The sequence below is a fragment of the Leiobunum rupestre genome, chromosome 6, assembly GCF_980474605.1.
Source record: "Leiobunum rupestre chromosome 6, qqLeiRupe1.1.hap1, whole genome shotgun sequence".
NCBI classification, from domain to species: Eukaryota; Metazoa; Arthropoda; class Arachnida; order Opiliones; family Sclerosomatidae; genus Leiobunum; species Leiobunum rupestre.
In genome coordinates, this window is record NC_143389.1 from 40319747 (window position 1) to 40338396 (window position 18650).

Here is an 18650-nt window from a genome sequence, read left to right on the forward strand (position 1 = left end):
CTCGTGAGATATATTATAAACTTCTGGTATTATAATTCTCTCGTGAGATATATTATAAACTTCTGGTATTATAATTCTCTCGTGAGATATATTATAAACTTCTGGTATTATAATTCTCTCGTGAGATATATTATAAACTTCTGGTATTATAATTCTCTCGTGAGATATATTATAAACTTCTGGTATTATAATTCTCTCGTGAGATATATTATAAACTTCTGGTATTATAATTCTCTCGTGAGATATATTATAAACTTCTGGTATTATAATTCTCTCGTGAGATATATTATAAACTTCTGGTATTATAATTCTCTCGTGAGATATATTATAAACTTCTGGTATTATAATTCTCTCGTGAGATATATTATAAACTTCTGGTATTATAATTCTCTCGTGAGATATATTATAAACTTCTGGTATTATTGATACATTTATTTTTGTTTGCGGAGAAAATACCCGATAGATGTTAAAAAATTCATGGTGATCGTAGTTTAAAATTTTGAAACTAAAAAACTGTAGTTTTTGATTTAACAGAACGTTCTATAAAATCGGTGAGGTGAAGGTTTGGTAGCTTTTTCGTGTGAGAGAAAAATATTTATCTGTAAACCCGTAAGAAATTGAGAGCAGTCGATTTTTAGGAGTAGCGTAGTTACTAGCCTAGGCTTCACTAATTTCCGTCTTTCCGCGCCGTTTTTCTTATTTTAAATGATTTTTGTAATAATTTGTATGATGGCAAATAAGCAAAATACTCGAAAATACTAGTCCCAAATCCACGGGTTTAAAAAGAAACTTAGATCATGAAAATATTCTTAACCCCAAACATACTTCAACACCTAGGGTGCCTCCTACAACTCCTAAAAGGTACGTCTCTAAAATATTCATATAAAGACAGGACATAAGCCGAATTCTCTTAAACCAAAGAATAACAAAAGTTGTTAGTAATGCTGAACCAGCTCTATATAGTCTGTATGAAAAGTTTGACAGGTTATGGACCAATTTTATAGAACGCTCTATTGAATGTTTAATTAATTTCTGTTTTAGTACGGATGAGGTATTGCGTTTACCCTGAGGTGTTTGCGTATCTGGTTTAAAGAATCGTATTTTCCTGGCAGGTAAATGACTGGGCTGTTCAGGTGGGGAAATGGCAGGCGTGTGCCGCCCTCAGCCGTGGACCCTCTTCGTCGTGTTTTGCTGGATTCTGGACATCACTCGGTAAGTGGCAAATTATTTAATTATTATTTTAATTTGGTTATAAAATGAAGCGCTTACGTTTAAAATTCCCAAATATAAAGTTTCGTTGCTTTCCGTTTCGTAGTTAATTGGAAATAATTAGTAGAGCGCCAAAACAATTGCAAATTTTAGCGTGGTGATTGACGTCATCGACTACACGTTATTTCTCATTGGCCGATATTCCCAACATAAAGTTTAGGCTTGCGTACAGGGGCGAAGCCATAAGGGGAGCAGGGGGGAGACTCCCCCACCAACTTTTTTCCAAAGTTGGCAAACTAGGGATTTCAATCTTAAAGGGGAACGGCCAAGCTTTTCCAAATATGGCCTTATTTCCGTATCAAAAGATTAACAAGACGTTCAATATACTAACACGTACCTTTTTTTGTCTTGAAAAAATAGCTTTTGGCCAAAAAGTTGAAACGAAAAATAACGCCAGGTGTTTGGGTTTGAATTTTCGCCGCCATCTTAGGGGCTGCCGCCAGCGCCCCTACCCCCGTATGAGCGATTTGCGAACTATCCTAACTTTTAAAATCGCGCAATTTAGGCTTAGGTCTCTTATAATGGGAACGCGCCGCGCCTGCAAAACAAATTTTTTGCGTCTTCAGCAGCGCGCGCTTTTACGTTGTTTTTCTGTCTCACCGACTTCTCACCAGGTGTTGCGGCGGACGCGCGCTTTTCGATTTCCCGAAATTTCTTTATTTTATTAAAAATTAACCACTCAATATTTTTTGATGCAGTTTTCGCCATAAATTTTAGTTTTTAATGGGCTATAGGGCTATCTATTTGGTTAAAGCTTGACCGTTCCCCTTTAAAGTTGGAAAATTTAGAATTTCTATATTTCGAAGTAATATGATATTTGCTTTATTATTTAAAGAAAATTCAATTCGCTTAAATATATTTAAAACGATATAATATAAATTTTTGTTTAATTATATATCGCTCCTCCAGATGCATTGGTCCCAAAATACAAATATATATTTAGCGTTTATCCACCTGTTTTAAGGTAATATAAGTCGCTGGATGACTTGGGCCTAAGGTGGTGCCTCGGGTATTAGCCTAGCCTAGCTCTATTCCCAACTCTGTTGTTTATTTTATTTCCATTTGGTCGATCTCTAAGCAAAGTAAATTTGAGCCCATTAGATAGTAGATGTCGGCCTACCGTATACGGCTACTTCGACTACATACACGGTCGTATGAGATCCTAAATTCAATGGCTTGAAATGGGTTAAAACAATAAAAATATTACTCAGGGCTAAAATAGTGGGCAGTTCTGGGCAGTTCTAAAATCGGATTTGGGCAGTGTTATTTATCGTGAATTTATCGCAAAAAAGTATTAAAAATTTAGAATAGCTGATCACCTCATGGGAGACGTCGACGGGTCTTTCCGGGTACATATCGACAAACGCGGCCAATTTTGCTGAACTAAGTTACTCATAATTTTGCTAAAATATTCGTCATTGAAATTATGTTTTGGGGGTTTAGTTTTGTTTGGGCAGTTCAAAAAAATCCTTATTTTAGCCCCTGATATTACTAAATTGAACGTAATAATAATAATAATAATAATATTATTATTATAATACCCAAGGCACCACCTTAGGCCTAAGTCATCATGCGACTTTTGAAGCCCTTAATTCAGGTGGCCGGGTTACAATGCGTAGGAGGGTGGTGGCAAGCCCTGCATGCCACGCGATCGAGCCAACAGCTCCCTACACTAACTATTACCGTTAACCTAGACAAGTTTTTGTCTAATGTTATCCTAGGTGGAAGGCAGTTAATTTCTCTAGTCACCTTGGGTGGAGGGCTAGTATTTTTACTAAACTAGATTACATGACGACGAAATAGAAATCACGAACTGCAGTCCAATGAGCTTTTTATGATAATTGTTTTAGCCTCGTCAAAGCACTTTTCATTTCTTCGTGTACTCCGGTTTAGCGCAAAAATACTTAGAGAATGCTCAATCCGTCTGCAAGTAAATTTAATTTTAATATTAAATGAACTTAACAACGGTATTTCATCAAGTGAGTTACATTTTCGGAAAGCCCATGATCAAATGAACCAGATAAATATTAAGTACTTTAGTTTCTATTCCGAAAATCTATTTGCAACTTACTGACATTGGAACACGTTACACGTGGTTTAAATAAATATAAATCAAATTTATATAAAAGGTAAATCTAAAAGCTGTTTATTGAGTTACGTTATTTACCATGACTTGATTAATCTCGTGCCAGCCGATAGCGAAACTAAAATAAGTAAACTTAAATCTCGACACAAGTAGGTGTTTCGAGTTTTAATGGTGGAAGTGATACTAATATAGTAAAGCAAAATACGTGAAAGTACGAAAAATAAATAATATAGTTTGGACTTAACTAAATATAATACGCGAGTAGGATATTATCACAAGCCTATCATAAGGTCCCCATAAGCAGAGGTCTAGGCCAAATTTTAGACTATCACATACCCGTTATTAAGAGGTAGGTATTCAAATTCTGCACCTCCTAGTGGCTACGTCCTCAACCACGCATTTCTGAAATAAATTTCGCAAAATGCATTATGAATGTGCGCAAGCCGTGTGCTAACGTTTTTAAACTTAGAACCACGCGGGAATCTTCGCCGCGAGCCCTTAGCACCGTAGCCAAGGCTTATTCGCAATTTTATCGCTTTAAAACTTAAAATTAACACTTTGCAAAAGGATTCATCAGAACCTAAAACTGGCTATTAGAAGGTATTTATTTTTCAAATCAGAGATTAAGACGCGTTTTGTGTGGCATTTATCAACCCGAGCGTGGCTGCTCTAGCAAGTAAGAGAATATTTTAGATGTAGAAATTTTGAAAAGGAAGATGTCGCTACTGCCCTATCGCCGTACGTTCATTTTCTTCTCGCATGGACAAAGCCGTAAACATGGGGCTCTACTTATGGGGCCCTTATGATGGACTTATGATATTATTTATTGATTTTGTTTACTAACTTTGATATTTTGGTAGCGGCACAATGGTATTTTTGTGGGGCACTCTCAGTGGTTTTTGAGGGGCACTGACGTCTTCTTACATGATTCAAGCGCACGCCGGTGACGTTTTTCCTTCCCCTCTCTCCTTCCGGGTGAAAACTCGACCATAATGACTGCAGATCGTCTTAACATAGTCATCCTTCCTAAATATAAATAACTACATTGTTGGTAATACAATAGAACACTAAAAAAGGAAAAAATTATAAATAACTAAAAAACTTTTTTTTTTTTAAATTTCAAATTTCTATGGAACATTCCTCGTGCAGGGGGACATTAACTAGTATAAAATTTAATGCCCTTGAACTATGTCTTCAAGGTAATTCAAAAACTATCTCGAGAGCCGTCGGGTTTATGGATTTGGTTCCAATTAGAAAGTTGCTGCTCGCCATATTATTAGTTCAAATAACTTTGATTTGACCAAATTTGACCAATCAGAACCCTAGAAATTGAAGGTTAATGAATTCAGTGTTCGATAATAAAATAATCTGATTAGTTTTAATGTGACTAAATCAAATAAATACTGAGGAGTTTACAACGGTTCAATTATGCCACCGTCGGCTACGATACATGCTTGAGCTCGTTTAACGATGGAGTTCATAGTGTTGTTCAACATTTCTATTTAAATGTCACGGAAGGCCTTAATTGTTCTTTCTTGTTGTCATGACAACCAAATCTTACAGAAATCAGGCTCAATTAATTTCTCGGCTTCTGATTGGTCAAATTTGGTCAAATCAAAGTTATTTGAACCAACAATATGGCGCGCAACAACTTTTTAATTGGAACTAAATCCGTAAACCCAACGGTCCTCGAGATAGTTTTTGAATTACCTTGAAGACACGGTTCAAGTTCATTTAATTTTACAGTAGTAAATTTCCCACTGCACGAATTAAAAAATTTAGTTATTTATCATTTTTCGTTTTTAATGGACACCCTGTATATGAAAAAAAAACGAAATACCACATAGGAAAAGCTAAAACTTTGAAAAACAGCTTAACGAAAAGAAAATCCTTCATTACGGTCAGGCGGAAATTGCGTCCCAAATTTATATGGCACTCTGTTGTCTTCGGTGACCCTATAAGGACGGTCGTCGTATAGGACCTTGAGGACGAGGGTAGAAACAGAGGCAATGGTCGTGGCCGTCGTTAAAGTGTCGGGTTACTTGATTTTGGCCGCGATGGCTTTTTGTGTCAAGAAAATGTTCACCGAAACGATGAGAGAGGCGGCGACCTGTAAAGCTTTTCTCACGAAAAGGCAATAAATGAGGTTGGACGTTTATACCAGAATAAGAACCTCCGATATGTCTAACAGGTTGGAACTAACGTACGCGCTTATGTTGCAACGAGGACTATCAGTACTAGCAAGAACGCGTAGAAATAACTAACAAGGAGACTACCCGAGGTGTTACACACCGATTTTGTTCAAACTCGGCTGATTGGTAGACCTTCATGTCAATTGAAAAATCCTAAAGGGATTTTATTCAATGGGCAACAGTTTTGCCATGGCAACGACAAATGTGTTTGACAACATACAATGGAAATTTTCCCATTAAAAATAACATGGGATTTTGACCGATTCCAAGGGTCCCTCCCCCCTGTGAAACATTTTACAAAATTGAAAAAAGAATTAAAATACCAAAAATATAAAAAAAAATTATAAAAATTGACGAAAAAAATCAAAATTGATCACATTTTGATAAATTTTTTTAATTTTTTTCACAAGGAAATTGGTCAAAATCCCATGTTATTTTCAATGGGAAAATTAAATTTTTTAGGCTTAGAAATTATATGGTTTCCAGTGAATTTTATAAAAAAAACCTCAGCCATACGCGGCTAACTGGTTATTTTTACTTAACACAATGGTTAATTACCATTACTTAAACTTTTAAAGAACCAATTTTAAAAATAAAAGGTCTAAAACTTACTAAGCCTCATTATTTAACCGACTTCAGTGATGCCAAGTTTGTCTACATTGAACTAAAATTACCCGTGATTTTCGTATCACCAGTATTAACGCTTGCTTTTTAAAGCCAGAACAGTTCCGTTAGATTCTTGTTCCATCATTCCATGATCTTTTACAAATCAAAATGGGAATGGCCCAAGAACCTGTCGATAGCGCCATCTGGAAAATGTAAAAGTGGGATATTTTTTCCTCTCTGATAGTAGATTATTTTTTTAATTTGCATTCGCTGAGTGAATGATTATAAATTATAATGATACTAATAATAACCAGAAATAATAATAATAAATGTTAATTAATAGACTATGAAAATGTAGGCACTAGATGGCGCCAGTCAATTTTCCGAATTTTAGAAAGTATGACTTCATGGTGCTAGCATTTATTATTTTCATAGTTTTTAATTACTTCTTCGCGTTCTTGGTACTATCTAAGTAGATCATCCTAAGTAGCGACCTTGAGACGAGAGCCGATTTAAGGTTCTGGTCGCGACGGTCAAGAAATGCCTTTCGTGTCTTGGTTGATCCGCAACAACAGTTGAAAATTCTATTTTGATGGTGAGAGCTCCATTCTCAATTATATTAATAATGATTATCATTTCATTTTCTATCACGTAAGTGGACCAGTAATTGGAATTTTTCACGATGAAATTATTACTTCAAATTAGGGTTTAAATCATTTTGAAATCAAATGATTTTTTTTTAAATTAATATCATTGATTGTATCACAAAACAAAATAAATCTGAGAAATCTCAAATATTCAATATAGAAACTTATTTGAATTAAGATTTAATTTAATTTTCAATGACACTACAACTCCTACAAGCGAGTTCTTTGGAATCAACCCGGGCTTATCTGATCATTGTTAGTATATTTTGAGAGAAAGAAGTGAGGCGGTATCCATGGGGGATCACTAAATTCGGGATATTCGATGGGCCCTCAAGCGTTTTTATACGGATAAAATTGTGGTGTACAACTACAGACAATTCGACGACAGCTGTTACAGTGAATAAAGGAGGACCCAGAACCAATTCCCTCTTTGATTTTATCCATAAAACGTTTGAAAATCAGTTCTTGTAATTATTTGTAGCTGGTACTCTATATTTATTGACAAGTTGTATTTTTTCAATATGGGGAATATAACTAATTGTATAAAATGTAAAATAATACCCTATTGCGTAATGGTAAAGTGCGATTTAAAATTAAAAAATTTGAAGAAATAGGATAAGGTCCAAGCCGGAAACGCAAGAAGTCGTAAAGTGATTATATCAAATATGCGCCGAATTGTCTGCTGAGCGTAGTAGTATCAGTGGACTTAACACAACGGCACTCACACTTTTTCCCATAGAGGTAATACACTCCTAAAAGGCGACTATGACCGAAGCTATAAAGTGATATTACTGTTCAATAATATTTCGATGCAGTTTTACTTATGACGAAAATACTATAATTGTTTTCCGTAAAAATATGGTACAGGTGGAAAAAACCCTTTCGACATTCTGTTGGCTTTAACTATTTTAACCTAGTAGCGAAAGCGGTGGTAGGAAACGTTTTGTCAGTGGTGACTAGTGACACCAATTAGTAAATGTAAAATCTATATTGTAGTTACTTAGACACGACTCTAACGCTAAGGCGGTCGTATTCAAATGGTCAACTGCTCGGCGAAGAGCGACAGGTCGAAAGAATAGGCGAGGGAGCATCCTCCGTTGCAAAACAGAGAGGCAGAAACTGAGCTGGTCGCGGAGCAGGCAGGCCGCTGAACCTTCTCCAAAAACCAAAAACATGTTTTGTAGGAAACGTAAATGTAAAGCGAAGCATCGAGGGTAAGAAAATTTCCAGTGAGACAAGCAGAAGGAAAAACCGCTGGTGGAAAATGAAAATAAATGGATATAAAACGTAGGCCATTCCTAATCCTAAATAAGTCTCTATAATAAAATTTCTCCAGTAACTAAAAATAATCAACTAGCTTGCCCTCTCAGATAAATCCCTCAGAATCCTATTCGATATAATTTATTTTCTTTTGATAAGGGGAAAAGTTAATAAATATGAGCGCGAGGGATTAACTGTAAAGCGCCCCCTTTCGTCGTGAAGAGCGGGTAAATAGTACGTCCCCTTTAATCCCTCGGATTAAACTTGGCTCTTTCCCACTTTTCCTGCTCTAACGGCCGAAGCATTCCGCTCTAAGTATTCCAGCCCACGATCTCCAAAATTGATCAGTGCAGGGTATTTCCCGTTCCCTTTAAAATCCCAATATGACTCCAATCCGCTCATCGAAGGGACTCGTAGATATATACTGGATGTGTGTTAAAAGGTACGACAGTAATCTCGTATAGTTTTCAATGATTCAAAGCTGGGAAGGTATCCTTTACGACAGGAATCCATACCTCTACTTGGAATGCTTATCCTGGCGTATCGCGTATGGTAAGATCACTCTGACGGCTTTGGCCCCGCCTACGAGAGAAACAAGTCGGCCCAGGCCGTAATATTAGTTCCACATCGGTGTATTCGGGTGGGCAAACGCATACACCCTTAGTAGACACAGGTAGGCAAATTAATACAAAAGCTGTTGAGGCTACGTGATTTCTTATCGTTTGATACATAAATTGCCATCCTAAGTTAAAGAGTGGATGCCGCCCACCATCAGGAGACCCGGTTGGGGAAACTAATATAAAAGCTGTTGAGCCCATGTGATTTCCTATTGTTTGATATATAATTTACAATCCTGATTTCCTATTGTTTGATATATAATTTACAATCCTGATTTCCTATTGTTTGATATATAATTTACAATCCTGATTTCCTATTGTTTGATATATAATTTACAATCCTGATTTCCTATTGTTTGATATATAATTTACATTCCTGATTTCCTATTGTTTGATATATAATTTACAATCCTGATTTCCTATTGTTTGATATATAATTTACAATCCTGATTTCCTATTGTTTGATATATAATTTACAATCCTGATTTCCTATTGTTTGATATATAATTTACAATCCTGATTTCCAATTGTTTGATATATAATTTACAATCCTATGTTAAAGAGTGGGCACCGCCCACCCTCAGGATACGCGGGTGGGCAAACCAAAACAAAAGACCTGACAGTACTGAAACATTGCGCCTCCTGTTTACCTGACAGAGCTGAAACTTGCACACAGTGCAGAGGTATAGAAGTAATATAGGTGTAGTAATTTTTGAAATACAGAAGCGGAAAGGTATAGTTCGGCGCGAAAAATGAGACTTGACCCTTGGAGGAAAGACGGTGTCCAGCCTGTGGAAGCTATGATGACGAGATTCACGCGTCAGAAAGGTCGCCTTTCGTTGGCTCCACGTGTTTGCGGGGGTTCAGAGGTTTTTTGTCCACTTTTAGTTTCGTTTTGGAGGAAACATCCGGGAATAAAACTCAGCCCTTGACATTGGCTATAAGCGGGGGCAAATGTGCTTTGGACTGGATCACAAAGAGGAAACACACGCAATTTTTAGGGCGTATTACAATTTTCGAGGCGTACGATATCGTACCATTAAGTTACTCTCACTTTAAGGGGGATGGTCGGAGGGGGCGGAAATTAACGGCACTGCGTGCGCGTCGAAGAGTTCTATCGAATGAGACCAACTTGTTTTTTTTTCAGTTGGTCAGAGGGGGCGGAAAAAGAGAGACCAAAGTTTAATTCAAACTTCCCGCCAAACTAACTGCTGAATGAAATATTCAAACAAAAAAACGCGCTGAAACTTTCGAACAAGAGCGACATCTCTGGACCAACTATTCAAACTATAAAAGTGTTCAAGACCAATCAATTTTCAGCTCGGCGTTTATTATCGTCTTTCCGGCATATTTTCCGTCGACTGTGAAACCAGCTTATATAGTGTCACATCGAATATATATTCGATGTGACACTAAAAATCCCCTCTGCGCGCCCCCTCTCACCTTGATGTTTGTTAAGTTAACATAGTGACGTCAAAAAAACCGTCAGCCACATCGAGACGAAAATCTGCCGCGATAAGCATTCCAAGTAGAGGCATGGATTCCTGTTTACGAGTACAGACGAGTGCCACCGCAGCACCCTGTATACGCGAGGTTGAAACTGCAAACGTATGGCGAAGATCCGAGATTGGAAATTCGTCCGCGCCTTATACCGTTTGTTTTCGAACGTGTTTAGCCATTACTATGAACTAGGAGGATCGCTCTAATAGGGGACAAACAGAGGGACCGACGTGATTCCAGCCGGCTTTGGGAAATCGGGGATGGCTTCTCTCTGAGCGCCGTTGTCCATCGAGATCGTGATTTCTCTACTCCGCCGGTTATGCCTCGCCGCTACTGCAGCGCCTTTTCCCACTCATCAACTATCACTTAGTTCAGGGTACCCTGGCTGGGCGCTTACGCCAGCGAACTATATTTGCTTAAGCCGACAACTAGCAATAGCACGCTTTGGTAGCGGCGCCCTCCAATTAGTGGCTTAATTCGCGGTAATTATCGGTATCTCTTATAAAGTTATATATGCCGTAGAATATGTAGCTAGTTAAAAGCGTAATGACGTTCACGTTTCACTAGCTACCAACGACCATAGACGTAATAGCGTTTAAGGGATCTTTATGGTCGTTATGTCATTGCGCCGATGCAAAAATCTAACCTTAAGTGGGAAGAATACAGTAAAAGCCTCATTTTCGTTCAAGCTGAACGTTTCTGTTATAACAATTACATAATTTAATTTTATTTTTCTTATTAGGCTGAACCTTCTTCTAGTGCTTAAAATAATTTTTATAATTCTAATATTAATAGTTAACGAGATATAAGGTCCTAACTAAAGGGTAGTTTGGGCACTTGCCCAACTTGTTTAATAACGTAATAACTTAATTACTTTTAAATTTAAAATTGTCAAAATTATTTTAGTCACTAAACAAGAGGCTGTTCTACACTTACATATTAATTTTATAAGTTAAAATACAAAATTAAAAGAGTTCAGCTTGAAATAGCGCTAAATTAGACAATGACCCCTGTAGTCTTCCCCCTTAACAAACAAATTCGTTGCCGTGGGAATTCGCGTAATATCTACAAATCAAACGTAACTCGAATTATAGGACAAACAAATAAGTAAATGCGATTCCAACTTCTTTAGTAGTTGATACGTTTGAGCTTCAATTTCTGGCGGAAATAAGTAAACTCCGGATCTGAGGATTAAATAATATTAAGAGCCCATTTGTGGCAGACGACGGTAAATCTGGCCCGTGCCTCCCTTTTTATTGCCATCTAGCCTTATTCTTGGCAGTTTGGATGACGCCCTTTTTGCTACTAAGAAAGTTCCTAGATGACTTAAGAGTCTTGGCTGGCGGGCGAGTGTCAAGACCCTAATCTTTCGGTCAGAAGGATGGTCCGGCCGCTTGTACTAATTCTCCGGCGCGTGTTCGGCTTCTTCGCTCGGGGATAAGATCTTTTTCATCTTTATTAAATTAGGGCCCTTGTCATCTGCCACGTTGGCGCGTTAATTTCCAGGAAATGTACGACCTACCTGTTAGGCTTACCTTAATTACCTACTCTGCTACGATCGAAGCTCACGTTTTTCTGAATTTTGGCCTTTAGTTTTTTTCTAAGTCAAAAAAGTAAATTAAATTCAAAATAAAATAAAAATAAAATGAAATACAAAATTAAATAAAATACAAAATAAAATAAAATGGAATAAATAAAATAAAATACAAAATAAGGTAAAATGAAATAAATAAAATAAAATGAAAGAAATAAAGAATAAATTGAAATAAATAAAATAAAATGAAATAGAATTATAGAAGTGAAGAGAAGCACATTGTGAAAAACTAAATGAAAGAGACTTAAAATGGTTTTAAAATTCACAATTTATTTATTTAAAAAATCCAACGTTTCGGAGGAACTGTTCCTCCGAAACGTTGGATTTTTTAAATAAATAAATAAATTGTGAATTTTAAAACCGTTTTAAGTCTCTTTTCATTTAAAATGAAATAAATAAAATAAAATAAAATATATAAAATAAAATAAAATAAAATAAAATAAAATAAAATAAAATAAAATAAAATAAAATAAAATAAAATAAAATAAAATAAAATAAAATAAAATAAAATAAAATAAAATAAAATAAAATAAAATAAAATAAAATAAAATAAAATAAAATAAAATAAAAGTCGGCCTTCGTGTAGGTCGGTTGGTTTTTCTCTCGCTCCGTGTTCCCAGTATTTCTCTGCCGCATAAGGGTTTTATTTAAAAAAAAGTTTTTTACAATAATTTAATTAAATAATTCAATTTCTATTGAGTTTTCCCACGTTTTTCGCGACTATGTCGCAATCAAAACAAGCTGATGGCGATGTCCGATCAGGAAAAGACCCTCCTGACTGTAGTGAATATATTCAAATTATTCCTCAACTTTCCCAAGAAGAGACTAATGAGTGCAGCTGCACATTGATTAAAGCGGAAGTAGATATTGTCGTTAAAGAGCTAAAAAAAACCAGTCTCCCGGTAAAGACGGACTGACGAACGAATTTTATTTACACTTCTGGTCATTGATAGGCCCAATTATTTTTAAATTGTTTTTATCGATTTTAAACCTTGAAACAATCCCGAGTTCTTTTAGCATCGCTACTATTATACTTCTTTTTAAAAACGGAGATCCTAAGTTACTATCAATTGGCGCCCAATCTCTTTACTAAACGTCGATTACAAAATGCTACCAAAGTGCCTGGCCAATCGTATTCGCAAAATGATTGGAAAAATAATCCACCCGGACCAAACGTCAAGCATTCCTGGAAGGAATATTACGTCAAACTTAAATGTAACGAGGGATATAATTTCTCATTATAGTCTAAACTCGGATGATCCTTCAGCGATAAGCCTGGTTTTCACTTGGCGGAAAATCACCGACAGAAAGTTTGACGTCGGCGATATGGTTTTCGACGTTTCGCTCACTGTCGGCGTTTTAGCATTTTCACTTGGCGTTTTTTTAGGGCGGAAATAAAGCGATTTCTTTCTGGCAGCGAGTTCGTCGGTTTTCGTCTGATAGTGGAGATTTAAGCCTAGGCCTAAAAATGGATGATTTATCTGATCATAATAGTGAACTATTGATTAAAGCTCATGTAAGCATTTTCAATTTAATGTTATTTTACATGATCTATCGTGTTCAAAGAAATATGAGTTATGAAAGATCGGTTTGTGTGAAAGAAACATACTGGAAAAGAAGGCAACAAGGGTATCAAAAAAAACACGTTCCAAAACACAGAAAAGCACGTGGCCGAGTTCCGGATGCAAGAAGCGGGAAATTAACCATCCCCCCTGACGTCACAGTCACCTTTCAAAAATGGTTTTTGATTGGTTGAAAAAGAGCGAAATCGCCCAACTGAGCGAAAAAAATAGAAATGAAAATCGCGACACAAAACCGAAAACCGACGGAATTTCCGCCCGGCGTCGACGGAAATTTTCGCCCATTTTCCGTCGACGCCGGGTTTTTTCGCCCAAAAACCGCCAAGTGAAAACCAGGCTTAAGTCTCTTTAGACCAAGCAAAGGCGTTTGATCGGGTTAAACACGCTTATTTATTTAAAATCTTAAAACACATTGGCTTTGGAGCAGCTATCAATAAGTTTATAATAAACGTGTACAACAACGCTGAAGCGCGTATAAAGGTAAATAATACACTATCTGCCAAATTTAATCAATCGAACCTTTTCTCTGCCATTTACGTAAAAGTCTTTACGCGCACTCAATCAAACTTCCGTTCTTTTTAAACCCTCTCTCCGTTATGTCTTTCGCCGATGACTTAAACCAAGGACAGTAGATACAGGGACGAGAAAGTGTATTGGCGGCCTGTGTTGGAATATATCACCTAAAACGACCTAAACGCAAGGAGAGTTTGTTGTAAACCAAAAAAATGGCGGTCACCTAATTTTAGCGGTTCTTGACGAGGCTTAAGTGTTCCAAACAAATGGGCATTTTTTTATTTACGCTCGTAGTATTATTTTTAATTTAACATCAAAATGGTAAAAACTAACTATAATAATACTGTCCATGGTGAACCACGTCTTAACAATGGCCGCGGCTTGTTTACATCTAACTCCCCGTGAATATGAAGACGTTTAAAATCGAATTTTTTTTCCCTGCTTTCTCGTCCCTGTATCTACTGTCCTTGCTTAAACACGTTTATAACTACAAACCACGGCTTTCAAATACTAAAAGACGAATGCGTAAGATACAGCGCGATTAGTAATGCCAAATTCAACATCGAAAAAAGCAACGGGCTCTGGCTTGGCTTGATAAACCTTTAGACGTTAAATGGAGCAAGAATGAAATTAAAATTCTAGGTGTCACCTTTACAACGACAGAAGAAAATCTAGATTGCCACGCCAAACAGATACGTGATGAGATAGTCAATGACTTAAATATCGCATCATCTATTGCTCCCAACATGTCTTTTAAAAATCGAGCTATATTTTGCAATATTATAATCAGCAAATTTTTCTATACATTACCCGTTATCTCATTACCTACGAAAATTTCTGAAGAGCTGTTTCGGAAATGCACTGACGTAATCTGGACTCGGGAAAGACGTTGGCTAAATTCGGAAGATATTAAACAAAAAACCATTCATGGTGGTTTTGGGCACCAAGAGATTACAAATATGTGGAAAATGTTTTCGTTCGCAAAACTACAAAGATTAATCGAAGGAAAGGGCCACCCCATAGAGAGCGCTTTCGTAGAAAATTATTTGAAAAAAACTAACGCGTATGGTTATAACTACGATGTTCTCGGTCTACCAGGAATTGACCTAAAATATGAATTTCTCCCAAAGTATTATTGCGACATATTCGATTTTTGGAGGACGATCCCGATCCGCTTAAAAAAAACCGTCCAATTTAAACAGTTTATTAAATCTTCCAATATTCCACAACCCATTTATACATTTGGAATTTTATCACCCAAAGTGGAAGACGCCAGGTTATAGATTTCTCAGGGATCTATTTGACAGTGAAAATATGAGCTTATAAAAACCCATTCTTAAACAAAGGTCTGCGAGCGTGCACCGAACGTTGCTTCACAAACCAGTTCAAAATAATAATAAAAAAATGCTATGAACAATTTGATGTAACGCAGTTATTAGAAGAAACGAATAATTTAAGTAATTAAAATTTTAGTTTAGGCATTCTTCAAAATGAGAATCTAAAATCAATAGAAGAAATAAGCAAAGAACAAGTTAAAAAATATTTAATCCCGCAATCCGAAAATCTAAAGAAAAGAGTTATTAAAATTTACGAAAATAATTTAAATACAAATTATAACTTAAAGGTTGTCTGGTACGCCAGCTTTTTCCCAAAAGAAAACAATATATTATGGAAGATCTCTACAAATAGTATTACAACTCCGATCTTAGCTGAAAATTTTTTCGGATTAAGCCCAATTTGTCCACTGTGCGAAAAATCACGCGGTGATATAAAACACATTTTCTTAGATTGCGTATTAACGAATGAATTTTTAGAAAATATACAAACTTTAATAAGAAATTTTTATCCAAATTTTAAATTAGAGAAGACATTATATTGGTTTTATTCCGGAGAAAAAAATCGATAATTTTAAGGTTATTTTAAAATTATATAATATCGCAAAATTGGCAATATATTTTACTTTCCACTCGAGAATGAATATAAAAATTTAAAATTCTTTAGAAATGTTACATTCCTATTTCAATAAGAAGCTTTTTTTCTTGTGTTTAATCGAGTTGGAAATTTTTAAGAAAAACGATAAATATGTATTCTCCGAATTGTTGAAAACGGGAATTTGTTCTTTACAGGATGATAATGTTGTTGTAAATTTGTTGCTGTAAAATTTTACAGATTCTGTAATTCTTGTTTGATACAATAAATGCCTACTTTATTTTTGAGTAGGCTTAAAAAAAATGAAATATAAAATGAAATACAAAATAAAATGAAATTCCAAATAAAATAAAATACCAAATAAAATGAAATTCCAAATAAAATAAAATACCAAATAAAATGAAATACAAAATAAAATGAAATTCCAAATAAAATGAAATATAAAATAAAATGAAATTCCAAATAAAATAAAATACCAAATAAAATGAAATTCCAAATAAAATAAAATACCAAATAAAATGAAATACAAAATAAAATGATATTCCAAATAAAATACCAAATAAAATGAAATTCCAAATAAAATAAAATACCAAATAAAATGAAATACAAAATAAAATGAAATTCCAAATAAAATAAAATACCAAATAAAATGAAATTCCAAATAAAATAAAATACCAAATAAAATGAAATTAAAAAGTAAAATGAAATTTAAAATTTAAATGAAATTTAAAATTTAAATGAAATTAAAAAGTTAAATGAAATTAAAAAGATAAATGAAATTAAAAAGTAAAATGAAAATAAAAAATTAAATGAAATTAAATTAAACTAAAAAGTAAAATGAAGTAAAATGAAATTAAAACAAAACATAGAGGGAAATTAAAACATGAAATTAAAACAAAAATGGAATGAAATTAAAACAAAAATGGAATGAAATTAAAACAAAAATGGAATGAAATTAAAACAAAAATGGAATGAAATTAAACAAAAATAAAATGAAATTAAAAAATAAAATAAAATGATATTAAAAAATGAAATTAAAAAATGAAATTAAATGAAATTAAAAATGAAATAAAATGAAATTAAAACAAAACAGAGGGAAATTAAAAAATGAAATAAAATGAAATTAAAACAAAACATAGAGGGAAATTAAAAAATGAAATAAAATGAAATTAAAACAAAAATAGAATAAAATTAGAAAAAAAAATAGTGTAAAATTAAAAAGTAGAATGAAATTAAAACAAAAATAGAATGAAATTAGAACAAAAATAGTGTGAAATTAAAAAGTAGAATGAAATTAAATTAAAAATAGTGTGAAATTAAAAATTAAATAAAATGAAATTAAAAAATTAAATAAAATGAAATTAAAAAATTAAATAAAATGAAATTAAAACCAAAAATAGAATGAAATTAAAAATCAAATAAAATTAAATAAATTTAACTAAATTCCTCTTAAATTAAATTAAATTATCTAAAATTAACTAAATTCCACTTAAATTAAATTAAATTATCTAAAATCAACTAAAATTTAAATAAATTTAACTAAAACTAACTAAATTAAAAATGAAATACAATTAAAAAACTAACTAAGATAAAAATGAAATAAAATGAAGTTAAAACAAAAATAGAATGAAGTTAAAACAAAAATAGAATGAAGTTAAAGCAAAAATAGAGTGAAATTAAAAAATGAAATAAAACTAAATTTAAACAAAAAATTAAATAAAATTAAATTAAATTAAAAATTAAATTAAATTAAATTAAAAATAAAATTAAATTAAATTAAAAATAAAATTAAATTAAATTAAATTAAAAATAAAATTAAATTAAATTAAATAAAATTAAATTAAATTAAAAATAAAATTAAATAAAATTAAATAAAATAAAATATAAAATAAAATTAAATTAAATTAAATTAAATTAAATTAAATTAAATTAAATTAAATTAAATTAAATTAAATTAAATTAAATATAAAATTAAATTAAATAAAATTAAATAAAAATAAAATAAAATTAAATAAAATAAAATTAAATTAAATTAAATTAAATTAAATAAAATTAAATTAAATTAAATAAAATTAAATATAAAATAAAATTAAATAAAATTAAATTAATTAAATTAAATTAAATTAATTAAATAAAATCTTAATTGACGTGAATGTAAGCAGAAGATTGTAATATATTTATTACGAGAGAAGTATCCGTCTTGGCCATTAAAATGAAACGTGTACCTTCGCTGGCTCGACGTGGATTCCGTTAGACGCTCATTTTTGCGACAAATCGAGAATGTGTACACTGAATTACGGATTAAAATTTACCAAGTCTATTACTGCTCTTAAAGATGTAAAATTTTAAAATTATCTAGGGATTTTTACCAGAGCGCTTTCGTTTGATACGTTATTGAAAACGTGTGACGTCCAGCTGTAGTGTTCACCGTGGCCGCCATGACAGTTACCGGTTTTTCTCAATAGGCGAATAACATTGGTGACGTCATGAGTTTCAAATTGAAAGCAATCTATTAATAAACTCTATTTTACCGATGAAATAGTATTAGAAAATCAATATACGACCGTTTGTCTCGTAAGATAGATTTTATTTACTTCTGATATTAGCCATATCACGTGGAAAATAGGTCGATAATTTAATTTGTACGAAATGTAGGGAGCACCAGTAGAGTGGCGCTAAATGTAGGCTTAGCCTACTTGTAATTCCCAAAAGGGCCATAGATTTGATCATACGGGGCTAGTTTTAATAGACCTTTCTATAAAGTAACATGGCGTTTTTTTTAAATTTGTTGCTGCCGCTGCTGCGTCACGTTTGACGTATCGATGACGTCTTACTACGAAAAGCCCCGGGCATAAGA

At 33.5% G+C, this 18650-nt stretch overlaps 1 protein-coding gene across 1 annotated transcript in view; it reads left to right on the top strand.

The window, feature by feature from the left end:
• The first annotated feature begins 1171 nt into the window (after positions 1-1171).
• Positions 1172-18650, top strand: part of LOC149940929 (glycine receptor subunit alpha-2-like) — a 30263-nt gene continuing 12784 nt past the window's right edge. Inside the window, exon 1 of the mRNA XM_090176936.1 lies at positions 1172-1212. The gene's annotated coding sequence lies outside the window, so the exon portion shown is untranslated. The remainder of the gene's footprint in view (positions 1213-18650) is intronic.